Below are 18,783 nucleotides of genomic sequence, written 5' to 3'. Positions count from 1 at the left end.
ACACTTCAGACATTTGCCATGTGCTCTCAACTCGAAGCTTTATTATTCGTTCCAGTCCCCACACGGGGGGCACGCCTGGCGCTTACAAAAAACAAACAAACAAACGACCGCGTGTCCAATTTCGACATGACTGCTATTTCGCAAGATGATATTCTCACAGCTGGAGCTTGGGCCCCCTGTGTTAGGACCCTAAAAATTTCGCCATGACTGTTATTTCGCAAGATGATCTTCTCACAGCTTGAGCTTGGGCCGCCTGTGGATGAACAAGCTACACAGTGTCACGAATGTTTATTCACGATCATCATGTCCTTGAAGCGTAAGCGATCCGTTCTTTCAATAAAAGATAGTCAGTGTATAATTTTGCGATTAAAGAAACGGGAAGAAGGAACCAATTTGTTTGCTGAGTATGGCGTTAGTACGCCGCAGATATCTGATATCCGCAAGAACAAGAAAAAGATCATCAAGTTTCCGGACAACTTAGAGACTAGCGCAGGACTGAAGTTGCACATGTTAAAAGGCTCGATAAAGCCCTGTCTGCCTGGTTTATTCAGCAACGAACAGAACCAAACCACCAGTGACATAATTCATATGTAAAAATTAAAATCTACGCCATTTGAAAGGAGTGAAAGTGTTTGCATCATTGTTTACCCCATCAAAACTTACTTTGCGAATATGATATATTAATAATAATAATAATACAAAAATTTCCATAGCGCCCTATTCTCGAAGGCGCTTTACAATAAAATTTTTAAAGCAGTAACTTAGTAAATAATAAATTCGAAAAATACTAGGGCAAAATTACAAATTAAAATGGCACTTAAAAAGAAAAGTTTTAAGGTTGCTCTTAAAAGATGTAAGATTTAAACTACACTTTATATGCTCTGGAAGATTATTCCAAAGTTTAGGGGCGCAGACCGAAAAACCACGATCGCCATAAAATTTTAACCTCGATTTAGGAGTCGCTAACAAGTTCATGGTTGATGATCGTAAATTCCTATATGGCTAGTAATTAAGTTTGCAACAAATCACGAATATAGCTAGGACCCAAATCATTGAAAGAATTAAGTGCCACTCTCGCTAAGAGCGGTCCTCTCGACTTCCCGTCGGAAAAAAGTTTTCTTTTCTTTTTTGCCCATGAAAAGGGTTTAGGACACATGTTTCAAGAATAGTTTAGTTTTTCTCCAATTCTCTTTTTTTGCCTCGCCACAAGCCAAAAACCATTTTTGGCCAGACCACCCCTGTGAATAGCGATCGAAAATTTCAATTTCAAAGATTTTGTCTAGCGCGCAGCGACTGCAACAATGTAGCTCACGGACTTCTATCTTGCTACAAGTTACAAGTTATATTCAGTTAGTTCACAGACAAAATATGGAAACTTCAGCTGAAATATTTTTCATACCAGCGTGATCAGAGGAGACCCTGCTCTTCGACCTTAATTTGCATATCAAAAATTCACTACTTTGTACGAAAGAATTCTCAAAATGAAAGCATTAATCGGGCCGAAAAAGCATATCAGTGCATAGTTTATACACCAATGAGGTCACGGATTGCCTTAAACCCGCGGGTATATCTCTAGCTTCCATCCACCAACTTCTTAAAAACAACGCAAATCCATGTGTTTACTCAATTGCGCTCGTGTCAAAGATCATTTGCATGATTCTTGGAATTGACCAAGATCTCCTTTTGACAGTTCAAACTTCGTTCGTTTATCTTCTACGTTGAGGATTTTAGGTTTTCGCAGCAAGTGAATGGCGAATAATTAGATGCCGAGTTGTCCTAAAATGTAAAATTCTTCAGTATATTTTAATAACTTTCGATTCGAATTTGTTACACTAACTAATTTTGGTTTCAATTTGTAGAAACCGCGAAACAGGCCATATGGCAAGGGGAAAAATTTGTACAATCACGTCACGCAATATATCAAGCTGGGTTTGTCCAGTTGATTTTGATGGTCGCAGGGAAATGTCGAGTTTGTCGCTCAAAACCGTTGTGGTCCATAAGAACGTAACATCATTAGTGATGGAAACAAATCTGCGGAAAGGAGGGTTAGTTCATCGGGTTCCGTATACTAAATCTCGCGAGAAACTGCAAGAATTATTTCAGAGTGTACGCGTGTTGTTTTGTAAATATAAACACTGCAACCTATTTTAACTTGTTTTTGTGTCCTCTCAAACAACGCGATATGTCTGTTATGACCAGAGTGCCAAATTTTATTCTTTAATTTTGATATTCTCCACACTGTGCATAATTCATGACCTGATATTTCAACGTAAATTATTAAGAGAAGGCGCCTTCCGATCACATTTGTCTACTTTGTAAGTCACGCAAGCGCGCAAGCGTTACGACCGATCACGTTTACGCAACGTTTTAGGACAACTCGGCATCTAATCGCCATTCACTTGCTGTGAAAGCCTAAAATCCCTAACGTAGGAGATAAACGAACGAAGTTTGAACTGTCAAAAGGAGATCTTGGTCAATTCCAAGAATCATGCAAATGATCTTTGACACGAGCGCAATTGAGCGAACACATGGATTTGCGTTGTTTTTAAGAAGTTGGTGGATGGAAGCTGGAGATATACCCGCGGGTTTAAGGCAATCCGTGACCTCATTGGTGTATAAACTATGCACTGATATGCTTTTTCGGCCCGATTAACGCCTGCATTTTGAGAATTCTTTCGTACAAAGTAGTGAATTTTTGATATGCAAATTAAGGTCGAAGAGCAGGGTCTCCTCTGATCACGCTGGTATGAAAAATATTTCAGCTGAGGTTTCCATATTTTTTCTGTGAACTAACTGAATACATCTTGTAACTTGTAGGGAGATAGAATTCCGTGAGCTACATTGTTGCAGTCGCTGCGCGCTGGACGAAATCTTTAAAATTGACACTTTCGATCGCTATTCACAGGGGTGGTCTGGCCAAAAATGGTTTTTGGCTTGTGGCGACGCAAAAAAAAAGAGAATTGGAGAACAACTAAACTATTTTTGAAACATGTGCCCAAAACCCTTTTCATGGGCAAAAAATAAAAGAAAACTTTTTTTCCGACGGGAAGTCGAGTGGACCGCTCTTAGCGGGAGCGGCACTTAAAAGTCAACAGTAAGATTTTGAAAACAATCCTTTGCTCCACGGGAAGCCAGTGTAGTTCTCTCCGTGAAGGAGTAATACGGTCATATTTGGAACAACATAAGTAGACGCGCCGCACAGTTCTGAACTAAGCTTCTTCTTGGTCGAAACGCGTGTTTGTGATATATCGACGTCTCTCAAGTGTTCTTTTATGCTGTACACCCACGACAAAGGGTATGAGCTGTTGCCGTCCTGGCCAGCTCGAGAAATATAACATTTGATTTTACAGTTAATTTCAAATAAACAAGACAACTGCGTCATCTCGACTCTCTCAATTCTAGTTTTAAGTTGAATTGAGGGCCTTTTTGACGCTCGCTCGGTAATTAGATGGCATCGCTATGAAGACACATTACAACTGACACGTTTACACTACATAGGATCAACAATGTCTGTTGCGCTGTGACGAGAGGGAGGAAAAAAAAAGTGTAAACTCTCTGACCGTTAGATGACGTTTCAGAGATGTCTATCTCCGGCTGTCACAAATAATTGACCCCCCTTAAATTTACTTGGAAAATTCAACATACAAACTCCTTGTTGAATACATTGGAATTTATTTGACCGATACGCCGGTTGTTTCAATTTGCTTTTCTGACTACAGTCACACGAGACATTCAACGTAAAAAAGTTTATTTAGGATGAGCCAGTCAGTCTTTTGCAGCTGGTAAACACATCCCGATACAATCTTAACATGTGCAACCTGAAACTAGGAGTCTACAAAACGAACCTGTGCTACGCCAGATACAAAAAACTACTAAAAAACAACTCTTTAATTTACATATGGCCAAAAAATGAGTAAAAACGTATTTCTTATCTAATGCAGCAGCACGAAACCCCGGAGAAATAGTAAATAAGTTGTCTCTCTTCGATTGAAGCAAGCGGAAAGAATTCGCCAGGTACACCTACGGTATTGTACATGCGTAACATTTTTCGGACGTACTATATACGAGTACGTGATCTGTTTTAGATTCAGACATTAAGTGTAAATGTTTGACCCCCCAACACATAATTGTGTACTCGTCAATGTAACGCCTCTAGTTTACAAAGGTCTTAGAATACTTTATTGCCTGGATTTGCCTTCTGCGGCTAGAAGGCTAAAAGCAAATTTTCTCGGGCGTAATTGCTTTTGATTCCTCAATTTATGTTTTTCAGTCGAGAGTCACGAAACAATACTTAATGGGACCTAGTTTCATGTTCTAATTGCTATAAATAGCAATTAAAAATACATTTTCTTGAGAAATAAAGTTATAAATAATAGGGGTTCTTTGAAACAACTAGAAGTTGAAGGAGTTTTAATTCTGGTCGATATTGATTTTTCACAGCATGTTTTCCAAATCTGAGGGAACGCGCTGAGGGAATTAAAAAAAAAAACCTATATCTTTGCTAATGCGAGAGAGAAAATAAAAGTACAAGTAAAGAAAAAGGAGAAAACATAGAAACCCGTGTTGCTTGCCCTTATGCAGCTAGCGTGCAGAAATATTTGAGCCAGACTTATACACTAAAACCCACCCACCACGCACACAAACTCGAAAGAGTGGTGACGGTGTACCAACTGGAAAGACCATGATAATCAGCGGAAATAATGGCAGATGCAGATGACAATTGCAGGCAAAAAACAGGCAAATAAAATAACAGGAGGTGTAAGAACTTTCTAGAAGTGTTACCTTGAAAAAAAAAATGTAAACCATTTTTTTTGTACTTATCTAGAAATTAAAGGTCACGCAGTCAGGCTACAAACACTATTTCTGCGTGGAATTTTTTAGATGGTAAAAAAGGGAAAATAACATTTTTCAGTCTTATTCCAGTAAAAATAGCGCAGTTTACGAATTTACTGGGGCTATTGATATTTGAAACGAGAGGGCAGGAAAGGAAAGGCCGAAGTTGTTACACACGAACTTATATGTCAACAAGCACGCGACATGTGACTATAAGATATTTGACCTTATAGTTATCAAATATTTAGATGAATCGAAAAGTCTAAAAACACGGTTATTTATTTGCCTCTTATTTGCACTCTAAGTATCTACAGTTATTTATTTTGACATCAGTCTAATACAACAAGTGACTTAAAGGGAGTTGTACTTCAAGCTGCTCTTCTTTACAAGCTGGCTGGTTTTCGCAAGGGGTTTATTTTCCTTTTCATCAGTCGCTGATGATGCTAGCTCTCAGTTGATGAACAAGGTTTATGATAGGTGACTGCTTATGCTGTTGCAACAAAATTTTGAAAATAAATTTGTCTCCATTATTATGGAGAAGGGAGGTGAGGTTCTAAACAAACTGTGGTGCTACGTCGGTGGGAGAGTATAACAGGGTAATTTAGTATTATCGACTGAGTTAATAGCGTAAATTTGCCACTGTAAAGAGTTTGAAAGCTGACGTTTCAAGCGTTAGCCCTTCGTCAGAGCGATCGGCGAGGGCCTAACGCTCGAAACGTCAGCTTTTAAACTCTTTACGTTGGCCAATTTACGTCATCAACTCAGTAGATGATACTGAATTACAATATTATGACCTATCATTTTTAAGTACAACTTGATAACTCTTTGTATTCTTTGAAGTTGAAAATATCATAACGGCCTTTTATCGGGAGGAGAGTAAACAGAAAGGGTACTAAAATGTTTATTAATTGCGGTTCGACATCTTTGGAATTTGCAATGTTCATTTTCATCATTTATTCGCCAAACAAGAACAAAATTACGCCTTTTTGTGACTTGTATATATATGTACAAATATATAATTAATGATTATTATTTATTATTTAATTATTTAGGTCAAAAATAGGGGCAAAAAGATAAATCAGTCATTGTGGGTGTGCATAATTTCATAACGACTGCGTATATCATTTATAGCACAATCAGATTGTCAGAACACTCGTTAGTTCTAATCGATGGATTGCATAACAAAGCTTTACGAAGTTCTAAAAACCCACAAGGAACGAGATCGATATCATATTCAGCATAAAGATTTCCTCTGAATTAGAAAATGTGAATATAGCTCACTTCTTTACAGCAGAACAACAAACCAGCTCCACAGAGCAGGACTTGAAAAATGCAAAATATGGAGGAGGGAGTGTGTCGGCACCAGCGCCATTTTTGATTCTCACATCCTTCATGTTTGACACGAATAACGATATCGGAAGTAGTCTGTAAAGCATGTAAATCACGAAACACAAAAATCCACTAGTGCAACCTCCCCCGATCCCTCCGCTTAAATGTATCATAGAAATTAGACTCCTGAAAGTTGTTTTCTCTTCTCACTTCTGACTCTCTAATCTATATCAGGGAGATTGAAATTATATTCATTGTTTCATCATATACAGAAGAACCGTGAATTGTATTTCATTTAACTAGTCATTTGCTAAGGCTCGCTTAAAGAGCAATTTCCCAACAGATACCTATCACGTATTCAGGGATGAACAACTTTAAAAAAAAACAACATCAAACAACAAATTAACAAAGAAACAAAAACCAACCAAAAGGGAAAGAGCAAAACTAAAGCTATGGAGAAATCAGAGAGAAAACATCTGATAATTGATCAAAACAAATGTGCCTTTCAGACCTTGTCATCTTGTGTAAATTCAGTACTAATAATTCGAGTATATCTATAGCGCTATATATATCGTTTAGTCGTTGTGAATTACCTATATTTTTCAGAGTTTCTTTTATTTCCTCTACCTTCAAATCTCGTAGCGGTTTGATTTTGCTTATAACGCCCTTGTTTATAACCATTCGATACACCTCTGCATGTCTGCTCTTCGATCTGCGAATATTTTAGGACTATTTTGGCACGGTTAGCTTGAGAAGTTCCGTTTCAGCTTCGAAGAAACGATATCTTCCTCTACCGGAATTAAAAAAAGAAGGTTAATTGTCTTTCATGAAAATGGAGTTGTGCGATAAAATCTTTTGGCGAGACATAAACAATGCAATGCAATAGACAGTGACTCGTGCGGTTTGTTTAAGTTAAGAAAATGCTATTCAGTATAGTTCCAATAAAGGAGAGGAAAACATTAAAATTGCGATCTTTTGGGTCCACTTAGAATGGTCTAAAGACTTTTGGCGTAATATATGCATGTATACAACGCAGCTTTAGAAGTTTGTCATACATTTGAGGAATTTGTAATGGTGATGATTAAACCACAGAAGGGGCCCTGACACCTTAGTGTGACTGGCTCCCATTTAGTCCCGACAGAATATTAATCATCCTTAAATAAAAAAATAAGATCACGAGAAAAAGGTAATGATCGCCAATTTAGGAAGCTCCTGATTGTCAAACAGATTATTCTTGTCAGTACCAGAGGAAATGGACAGCTGATTTTGCCACAAGAGAAGACTCAGCAGTCGTAAGCCGCTTTAAACGAGCTAGATCGCATGGTGTAAATGACTCAACGCATCTCATTAATTCAGATTTTAAATATTCACAGCAGAACGCATTATTGTGCCGATTGATGAATCTCTGGAATCTGACTGAGCCCGTGAAGTCGTCAGCTTTAGCTTAGTGATCTTCCAAGTGCAAATATAGAATGGCCTGTTTTAATATATGTTCAACGACGTGATATAACTTAGAACACTTTTGAGAAAGGCAAATTCTTAGAACAACATTGTTTATATCATTAGCTGTAATTGACTGGTTTGTTTTGCTCTCCAAGGCCGCCATTTTGAAGGCCGTTGCCCAAATATGAAATATTGAACAAGCGACAAAGAGGTATGTTAAACTAGTTGCGGTAAGATGTAGGACTTTTCGTAATAAATTAAAAGATTACCATAAGCGGTTTCTAATGCTTACTCTGAGACGTGTTTTAGAAAAACAGAAGCAACATTGTATTCGGAAGCCCGCATACCATTTGACTGATTTGTTGGACTTTGACCAATTCGGATTCCCCGAACTTATGGGCTTAAATTTCTCCAACTAAAGTCAATAACGATATATATTACTCATGATTATCAGGCGAGCAATGAAAACGTATTATTTGATGTTTCATCATTTTTCGACATTCAATGATCATTTAAAGTTTCTACCTGTCGGTTAAACACGATATAGGACTCTTCCTCGATTAATTGAAATGTTATCCGAAGCGTTTCTTAATGTTAACTCTAAAGCGGGTAAAAACTGAAACAAGACAAGATTCGTAACTTCATCAGACTGATTTGATGGAATGTGGCTAATTTTGATTCTGCCGAGCTGAGGGCCTAAATTTCTCCTTCAGGAACAATCAATAACTGAACGAAATCTTTCCTGCAATTACCATTCGCTTGGTTGGCCAGGTATTGAAATGAACCAGATGACGATACTACATTTATTTGATAATTAACATCTTCATAGTTACATGTGTGTCACGGGGAGCCTCATTACTGCTAAATTGTCTGTTTGTTAGCCCACGTCAAGTGGTTAGAATCCTAGAATTTTTACATGTACGTTGTAACGAAAATGCAAGCAAGGAACATGAAATTAATATTTAGTCATATGTAGAAAACGATGCACATCATATCTTTTGCTTTAAAATGATTTGCTCTTAATATGTGGTTTTGATATTTATTCTGTCAAATGATTGCTTTTTTCGTGGAACGTACTTCGGCTTTGAAATAGTTTGAGGAATATGTGTCACAAGAAAAATAACAATTGTGCATATATGGTTCCAAATTCGATAGAATGAGGAAAGTGATGGCTGTAATGAAATGAAAGCCGTATACGTGATCGGAATAAAAATACTGAGTTATTTAGCCACGAGGAGGAAAAATGGATGTTGTTCAGGTTTACAGGAATAGGCGAAAAAACAACTCAATGGTTCAGAGCATGCATTCTGTGTTTCCTCTCATGGTTTAACTTCAGTGAGTAACAAAGCTTAAGTTGAGTAAAATTTCATTTCGTAACTGTTTTTTGAGTACTATCAGTTTTCCGGCATAACACAAACGCTAATGGGTAATTAGTGGTTTTTTCCGTAACCTCTCGCTTTTTATTGCATCATGTTCAGCATGTTCAGTTCTTAGAAAAGCATTATACGGGGTAAGCAGTTCTCGAAGAAATTCATTTTCGTATAAAAGGTTTAACTGTCTTTGTCTTTTTTTTTTTATTGAAACTAAAGCTATTTTTTTCGTCAATATTTTCTATTCTCAGTGCCTAATTTCCGGAACTGATATTTTGTTGTCATGTTCCATTACAAATGTAGGAATTTATAGTTTAATCCTTATATTTACATCAAGAGCAAACATTACTGAACACCTCCGATTTCACTGACTTTTCCAAAATATTACAACAAACGTCGCAAGAAGAATAGCAACAATGATCTTGCATGCGCCTGATAAAAATTTTGCCATTTTAAAACATAAAAGGCTGAAGGAAACGGCAAGAAGTCTAACACTGATCATTTTCGTTTGCCATAACGTCATGCGTAACCTTTCCAGTAGCGCCACTGTCGTCAGAATGTAGAATTGATGAGGCCAATTCGCTGAAAGGAAGAACGCTTCCGTGATATCGCCTCAGAGAAAATGTAAATTTGTTTTCATTTGAACTTGAACAGGGCATTTGACCATTCAGTGACAGTCGATAGGCTCAGCTTTTCTTTTCCCCTTTGAACTTGAATATTAAGGATTAGCAAGGTTAGAAAATGATCGTGAACCCTCAACGGTCGTAAACCGCTTTGAACCAGCAGCAAGATCGCATGATGCAATTGACAAGACGCATCTCATTATTTCAAATTTTAAATATTTACAGCAGAACGACATTATTGGCCGATTGACGAATCTCTGGAATCTGACCGAGCCCGTGAAGTCGTCAGCTTTAGCTTAGTGATCTTCCAGGTACAAATATAAAATAGCCTGTTTAGAGGTATGTTAAAACGATCGTGACATAACTTAGAACACTTTTGAGAAAGGCAAATTCTTAGAACAACATTGTTTATATCATTAGCTGTAATTGACTGGTTTGTTTTGCTCTCCAAAGCCGCCATTTTGAAGGCCGTTGCCCAAATATGAAATATTGAACAAGCGACAAAGTGGTATGTTAAACTAGTTGCGGTAAGATATAGGACTTTTTGTAGTAAATTAAAAGATTACCATAAGCGGTTTCTAATGCTTACTCTGTGACGTGTTTTAGAAAAACAGAAGCAACATTGTATTATTCGGAAGCCCGCATACCATTAGACTGATTCGTTGGACTTTGGCCAATTCGGATTCTCCGAACTTATGGGCTTAAATTTCTCCAACTAAAGTCAATAACGATATATATTACTCATGATTATCAGGCGAGCAATGAAAACGAATTATTTGATGTTTCATCATTTTTCGACATTCAATGATCATTTAAAGTTTCTACCTGTCGGTTAAACACGATATAGGACTCTTCCTCGATTAATTGAAATGTTATCCAAACCGTTTCTTAATGTTAACTCTAAAGCGGGTAAAAACTGAAACAAGACAAGATTCGTAACTTCATCAGACTGATTTGATGAACTGTGGCTAATTTTGATTCTGCCGAGCTGAGGGCCTAAATTTCTCCTTCAGGAACAATCAATAACTGAACGAAATCTTTCTCGCAATTGCCATTCGCTTGGTTGGCCAGGTATTGAAATGAAACAGATGACGATAGTACATTTATTTGATAATTAACATCTTCATAGTTACATGTGCGTCACGGGGAGCCTCATAACTGCTAAGTTGTCTGTTTGTCAGCCCACTTCAAGTGGTCAGAATCCTAGAATTTTTTTTTTTTTTACACGTGTAACAAAAATGCAAGCAAGGAACATGAAATTAATATTTAGTCATATGTAGAAAACGATGCACATCATACCTTTTGCTTTAAAATGATGTGCTCTTAATATGTGGTTTTGATATTTATTCTGTCAAATGATTGCTTTTTTTCGTGGAGACGTACTTCGGCTTTGAAATAGTTTGAGGAATATGTGTCACAGGAAAAGTAACAATTGTGCATATATGGTTCCAAATTTGATAGAATGAGGAAAGTGATGGCTGTAATGAAATGAAAGCCGTATACGTGATCGGAATAAAAATACTGAGCTATTTAGCCACGAGGAGGAAAAATGGTTGTTGTTCAGGTTTGCAGGAATAGGCGAAAAAACAACTCAATGGTTCAGAGCATGCATTCTGTGTTTCCTCTCATGGTTTAACTTCAGTGAGTAACAAAGCTTAAGTTGAGTAAAATTTCATTTCGTAACTGTTTTTTGAGTACTATCAGTTTTCCGGCATAACACAAACGCTAATGGGTAATTAGTGGTTTTTCCCGTAACCTGTCACTTTTTATTGCATCATGTTCAGCATGTTCAGTTCTTAGAAAAGCATTATACGGGGTAAGCAGTTTTTGAAGAAATTTATTTTCGTATAAAAGGTTTAACTGTCTTTGTCTTTTTTTTTTATTTAAGCTAACGCTATTTTTTTCGTCAATTTTTTTCTATTCTCAGTGCCTAATTACCGGAACTGATATTTTGTTGTCATGTTCCATTACAAATGTAGGAATTTATAGTTTAATCCTTATGTTTACATCAATGGCAAACATTAAAACACCTCCGATTTCACTGACTTTTCCAAAACCCTACAACAAACGTCGCAAGAAGAATAGCAACAATGATCTTGCATACGCCTGATAACAATTTTGTCATTTTGAATCATAAAAGGCTGAAAGAAAACGGCAAGAAGTCTAATACTGATCATTTTTGTTTGCCATAACGTCATACCTAACCTTTCCAGTAGCGCCACTGTCATCAGAATGTAGAATTGATGAGGCCTATTCGCTTGAAGGAAGAACGCTTCAGTGATATCGCCTCAGGGAAAATGTAAATTTGTTTTCACTTGAACTTGAACAGTGCATTTGACCATTCAGTGACAGTCGATAGGCTCAGCTTTTGTTTTCTCCTTTGAACTTGAATATTAAGGATTAGCAAGGTTAGAAAATGATCGTGAACCCTCAGCGGTCGTAAACCGCTTTGAACCAGCAGCTAGATCGCATGATGCAATTGACTAGACGCATCTCATTATTTCAGATTTTAAATATTTACAGCAGAACGACATTATTGGCCGATTGACGAATCTCTGGAATCTGACCGAGCCCGTGAAGTCGTCAGCTTTAGCTTAGTGATCTTCCAGGTACAAATATAAAATAGCCTGTTTAGAGGTATGTTAAAACGATCGTGACATAACTTAGAACACTTTTGAGAAAGGCAAATTCTTAGAAGAAACATTGCTTATATCATTAGCTGTAATTGACTGGTTTGTTTTGCTCTCCAAAGCCGCCATTTTGAAGGCCGTTGCCCAAATATGAAATATTGAACAAGCGACAAAGAGGTATGTTAAAACAGTTGCGGTAAGATGTTATCATGATGTGGGACTTTTCGTAGTTAACAAAAAGATTACCATAAGCGGTTTCTAAAATGCTTTCTTTGAAACGTGTTTTAGAAAAACAGAGGCAGCATAGTATTCGGAAGTTCACATACTATTAGACTCATTTGTTAGACTTTGGCCAATTCGGATTCCCGGAACTTATGGGCCCAAATTTCTCCAACTAAAGAAGTCAATAACGATATATATTACTCATGATTACCAGGCGAGCGATGAAAACGAACCGTGGAACCGGGCGAATTATTTATTTGTTATTTCTTCATGTTTCGACATTCAACGATCATTTGTTGTTTCCACTTGTCGGTTCGACACGATATAGGACCCTTCCTCGATTAATTGACACGTTACCCGGAGCGTTCCCTAATGTTGACTCTAAAGCGGGTTAAAACTGAAAAAAGACAGTATTCGTAACTTCAGACTGATTTGATGGACTGTGGCTATTTTGGATTCCGCCGAGCTGAGGGCCTACATTTCTCCTTCAGGAACAATCAATCCAATGAATGAAATCTTTCTCGCAATTACCATTCGCTTGGTTGGCCAGGTATTAAAACGAGCCAGATGGCGATATTACGTTTATTTGATAAATGTAGAGTTACATGTACGTCACGGGGAGCCTAATTATTGCTAAACTGTCCACTGGTCGGAATCCTAGAATTTTTACACGTACGTTGTAACGGAAATTGACAATTTTACAAGCAAGCAAGGAACATGAAATGCTGTTTAATCATATGTAGAAAATGACGCACATTATACCTTCTTCTTTAAAAGGATGTGCTCTTAATATGCGGTTGTGATATTAACTCCGGCAGGACATTTCTTTATTCGTGGACACTTATTTCCGCTGAGAAACAGTTTTGAGGAATATCTGTTACATGAAAAGTAACAATTGTGCATATATGGTTACACATTAGACAGAACGAGGAAAGAGGTGGCTGTAATAAAATGAAAGCTGTATGGTGGAGAAATTGGATGAGCACCAATCATGTACGTGACCGGAATAAAAATACTGAGTTATTTAGTCACGGGGAGGAAAACTGGGTATTATTTCACGGTGGTTCGTTGCTAGGTTTTTTCCTCCCGGAAGCGCGGGCGCGTAAATGTCTGCGGTAATGCCATTAGTATTCCAACGTAAAGTAACATGGCGGCGAATTTAAGTGAAGTCGTGTTCGATTTAAGAGGCCAAACAGATTTTTCAGAGAGGGGAAAAACATTTTGGAACGCACGTGAACTGGAGCTGAAGTTTTCTTTTGAGCGGGAGTGGATAAAGGCGGTCAGGTAGGCAAAAAGACGACCAAACTATGGTATGGGGAAGATGAATAGCGGACTGGTAGAGGTTTGCGGCAACAAACTTGAGCTTTGTGGTCCACTGGTGGATGGCTACCTTTTAGAAATTGGAGAGGAGATTGCTTCGAAACTAAGTCGCTCAAAAGCAACATCATTGGTAGGCCCAGTTGTCATCTTCATTCCGTGGCAGATATTTCGTCACATAACAGTTTTGTTCAGGGGCTATAGTGGAAAAGTGAAATTTAATGAAAGAAAATCAAAAATTACTTCGACACTATCTTGTATACAAGCAGTGGAGAAAGCATTTTCGCCGGCGAGATTCGAAGGCCAGGATGTTCTTAGAAAAGAACATTTCAGTCAACAACCGAAATCACAGGGAAAGCTGTCGTCTGTTTACAAAGGCAGGTCAGCCGTTGTTGTATCCGAAAACACTCCTTTTGTTGTTGAATACAACCTCAAAAGTCAGAAGGCTATGGTGACATTTTATATTCAACGGTACACAGCAGAGGATTTTGTTTTCGACAAAAGCTTACAAAGCCTCATGAATAAACAAGGTAATATCAATTAATATTGTGAGGTTAGTGTTGATCAAAGAAACACGAGTTTGTAGCTTTTTTTTTCAAACATACATTAGTTACACGTCTGTGTCAACATGGTCTCATGTTGAAATTTTCTAGACACTGTATTTCCAGTAAATATATTTAGCTTTCCATCTGGTGTGTAAAATATATTATTTTAAATTTTATTACAACTTCAATGATAAATAATCTTAGGTGACATTGCAGTTAAAATTTACCTGGTTAAAAAATAAACTTATGTAAACTTTATATTAAATGGGAATAAAATATGATTATGGAGCTTTCTGGTGATACACTGACAGTGAAAAGTCTTATTCTATATAGTCTCACTTGCTAATGTACCCTCAAGGCGTCTCATAAGAACATCTTTGTTTCCACTAGTGCTTAATTGCCTACTTTGCAACTCCATTTTTAGGTCACTTACTTTCATATTTCTAGGGTTTAGATTACGGCTATTTGTAACTGGACTAACAGGCTGTTTGTTGCATAAGTGAACACTTTTATGAGCCTCGTATGTTACAGTATCAGGAAATCTCTCATTACATACAGGGCATAGGACTGGTTTTAATGATGAAAGTACTTCAGGTATTAGTTGCTGTCCCTCTGCACACTGGACAGTCACCCTGGCATCTACACATACCTCATATATATAATCATTTATTTCCTTCTCTCTTCCACAATTGCAAAAGTTGTTTGAATTTAGCTGAGAAGGAAGCCGAGACTTAAAATGAGAAGTATAAGAACTTGGCATTGTTTGATGTTCTGGCAAATAAAATGCTCTTACATAATTAGCTCTCATGACTTGCCACCATTTCCCTTTTTCAGTTGTTGTATTGGATCTGTTTGTCAAATCCAAGTCATTTTTAACCCCTGAATGTTTAGCCTCTTTAGCCTGTAATGATATTATACCATAACCCACTTTGTAAATTTCAGTTTAGTTGCATGATATGGTATGGCATACCCTACTGTCCACACAGTTACATTAACATTCGATGAAAAAATAATGCATATAAATTAAAATAAAGTGTACAGAATTCTGTGAGCTCACCAAGGTAGGAAGGGCTAACTTCAATTTTGTTAAAAAGAGCCACAGCATTCCTAAGGAATTGTGCAATTTTTCCTAATGCTAATATTTCTAGTTTCTGGGCTGGGGATTCATCTAAGACTTTAAGGGCATCAATGAGCCTAAAAGAAAAGTTTGCCAAAGCAATGGCCTGGTCTCCTATCAACTGTACTGGAAGCTTCTTGTGCCTACGAGCCTCATCATTATAGTGATCCTTAATCACAGAAGCTAAATACCCCAACCCACAACCAAGTTCACCAAAATCTTCCTTATGGTTACTTGACAGTGCATTGCCCAGGTCACATACAAACTTTTGGTTAGAAGCATTAACAAAATCAACCTTAGTAGATCGTTCTCCAGCACCATCATTATGTGGAACATAAACTTGTGATTTTCTATTCCCATTACCATTTCCTTGATCAGCTCTCCTTTCTACAGCTGAGGCACTTAATATATCAATAAATTTGGTAAAAACACCTCTTTGTGCTGCTACCCTGTATATGATATTTAACACATGTTGCCATGCATTAATTTCACAGTGGATAGGCTCTGGGTGCTGCCGCTCTGCAAAAATTCCAATTCAGGGGGTGCCTAACTGGCGAATTCCATTCTCTGCCATGAACTGTAGTTTTCTAGAATGGCGATTTTTTTCACTCAGGGAAGATGGCAGGGAAATCATAAACTCATTTACCCTCATAACATGGGAATTTCTGACCTCCAGAGTATAAGGTTTGAATAAATCCTCTTCCCCCATCCCAATAGTGGCACCCATAGTACACATATTTCCTTTGCTTACGTTAGCATAAGGAGATGGGTAAGTGGCAGCTTGATTTAACTCATTGTTAGCCCAGCTTTGACAGCTCATATCAGCACTGGGCCGAAACTCTACAGTACACTGCTTGTTAGAAACAACAAATACATTACCCTCTAACATTTCCATTTCATCAGTGTGTTGCTTCCAGATACTTTGCAACACCTCATCTTTCTCCCCCTGAATGACACAATGTAAAATGTACTGGAAATCCCTGCTTCTCACACTGTCCCCAAAATTCCATGATGTTAGGCTGCCAATTGACATGGTTAGCTGACTTGACTCAGAGGCCCCATCATCAGAAAATTGCATGATGAAATGATTTATGTTGTCATTAAACCAAATTAGCTTACGGAATAAATAGGGAAGTCTAAGGTGCAGATCAATTATCATAAACACCAACCCAGTTATTGTTCAGGAAACACCTGGTGCATTGGGAATTTGATTAACATGACCAGTGTCAAGACTTCTCACAAAATTCTCCACCCGTTTGTCAGAAATAGCTTTATTTGGCACCCTTAAGTCCAAACCTAAACATTTTATGTTACGGGGTACCCATAGATCAGAGTTTGGATCAAACACTGAAGACTGAGTTTTGCAGACAATGGTATACTTTCTGCGAGACAGAAAGTTCTGGTACTTCATAAAAACAGCTTGTTTCAAAGCCTCATCTGAATTTTGATACCCTTTCATTGTCTTGTCAAACAGACCCTGGAGATATTTCCCTCGTTTAAGTCCAGAAATCAGTTTGTCCATGGTTTGATTGTCAGCAGTAGATGAAATATAACCCCAAGCCCCATATATTGACCCTTCTTTTCCCCCATGAATAAATTCTAATACATTTTTTGTATCCTGTCTTCGTCTGTACTTAGTGCTGGAATTGACATTTGTAATTATATCATAAGTTGTACTGGCATTTTTTCTCCTAGCTACTGAAAAGCCTTTTTGTTCAAGCAGAGATTTAAATTTGTGATATTGCTCATTTAATTGTGTTACTTTTTCCTCTTGTTGCTTTACTTGATCTTCCTTTTCTTCCACACTCTTTTGAAGGCTTTTTAGCTCTTCTTCTACTGCATCTTTCTGAGCAACAGAAGTTTGTATTTGTCCCTCAAAAAAAACAAACAGAGAAATTAGATCTCAACATTTTTTGCAATCACATGTAAATAAAATACTAAAGGAACAGAATGTTGTACCTACATAACTTAATTTTCCGTTCGAACTTCAGAGTAGCATGGTGGTAAAAATGAAATCTTTTGCACGTTTCGAAAACACTCAAAGTTATAATATTACCATATTCATCCAGCCGAGCCTTTTTGGCTTCAATGTCCTGTGATAGCCTTTTGTTTTGTTCTTGTAACTCTCCTTTTCTTTTCAAAGCTACATGTGAAGATGAACTCTTCCAGAATGCGTGAAAAGTTCTACTAGAATCACAGCGTCCTTGGTGAGAATTAGACTTATTGCATATTCTGCGTTTTCGACTGCAAAGTGAGCAAGAAATTTAAGTTATTGAACATAACCACACAAACGCAAATTCGACGTTCAGAATTGCTTTGCTTACCTATCGTCCCGTTTATCCCCTGAAAAATTGCTGGCCATACGAAGATTCTTCCTCGAATGGTCCTTTCACTGCCGTAATTATTCACAACGATCGGCGATCTGTAGAGAATCCAATATGGCTGCCAGCAAGAAGCATCGAGCGCTCGATAAAATCGGGGTTTAAAATGTACAAATTTACGGTTTCCACGATTGAAAATACAAACAAACGGAATCTACATATAACGATAAAGCTTTTTTATTTGTGATAGGTAGAATACAACGAGAATAGAAATTACCCAGGATGGATTTCCCCCTCACAACGCGCCAAATTCGCATTCTTAAACGATTTCACCTCGAAAACACAATCCTAAGGGGGTGTCCCGAAATCAAAAACATACTTTAGTATGGGAAGAATATACCAACCCCTGAAAGTAGCGATTTTGACCTTTTTAGCTAGCCTTTAAACCAGGAATTTGTCTCAGAAAGGGACTGAGTAAAACTCGCTTTTCGTTGCCAAACGGAAGCGTATGCAAGCTTTATTATTAGAAAGCCATTACTGGAATGTTGGGCAACTGTGTAAGATGCAAATGTATTCATATTGTTTATTGTATTGCCGAGCAGCGAATTTCTATATCTCCACCGCTACTGAGCCATCGAACGCGAAAACAACAAAGGCCTGTTGGATCACGTGACGACAGGGACGCTATGGGAGGAAATCGCATAGCAACGAACCACCGTGTTTAGATTTTGCACGTTTATCACAGGCGAAAGAGCGACTTAATGATCCCCTATTTTTTCTTTTCTCATTTTACCTTCAGCATGTAAAAAAGTAGAGTAAAACTTCATTTCGAAACTGTTTTTTTGAGTGATATTTTCATGCATATCACATATACAAATGTGTAATTGGTGGTTTTTCCCGTGACCTTTCGCTTTTTAGTGCATCATTTCGGTTGTTAGAAACGCATTATTCCGGGTAAGCAGTTCTTGAAGAAATTTCTTTCGTTTGAAAGTTTTGTCTGTCTTTTTATTTTTTTATTCAAGCTGACGTTTTT

The 18,783-nt window shown here is 37.6% G+C and overlaps 1 protein-coding gene and 1 pseudogene across 1 annotated transcript in view; one reads left to right on the top strand and one right to left on the bottom strand.

The window, feature by feature from the left end:
- Positions 1-18,783, top strand: part of LOC149039677 (uncharacterized) — a 108,947-nt gene that overhangs the window by 14,090 nt on the left and 76,074 nt on the right. The window lies entirely within an intron of this gene.
- On the bottom strand, positions 14,467-17,305 carry LOC149039687 (uncharacterized; annotated as a pseudogene).

This window comes from Pocillopora damicornis, chromosome 9, assembly GCF_964200805.1.
Source record: "Pocillopora damicornis chromosome 9, jaPocDami1.2, whole genome shotgun sequence".
Lineage (NCBI taxonomy): Eukaryota > Metazoa > Cnidaria > Anthozoa > Scleractinia > Pocilloporidae > Pocillopora > Pocillopora damicornis.
Note: the sequence above shows the minus strand (reverse complement) of the source record. Positions and strands in the feature narration are given on the sequence as shown.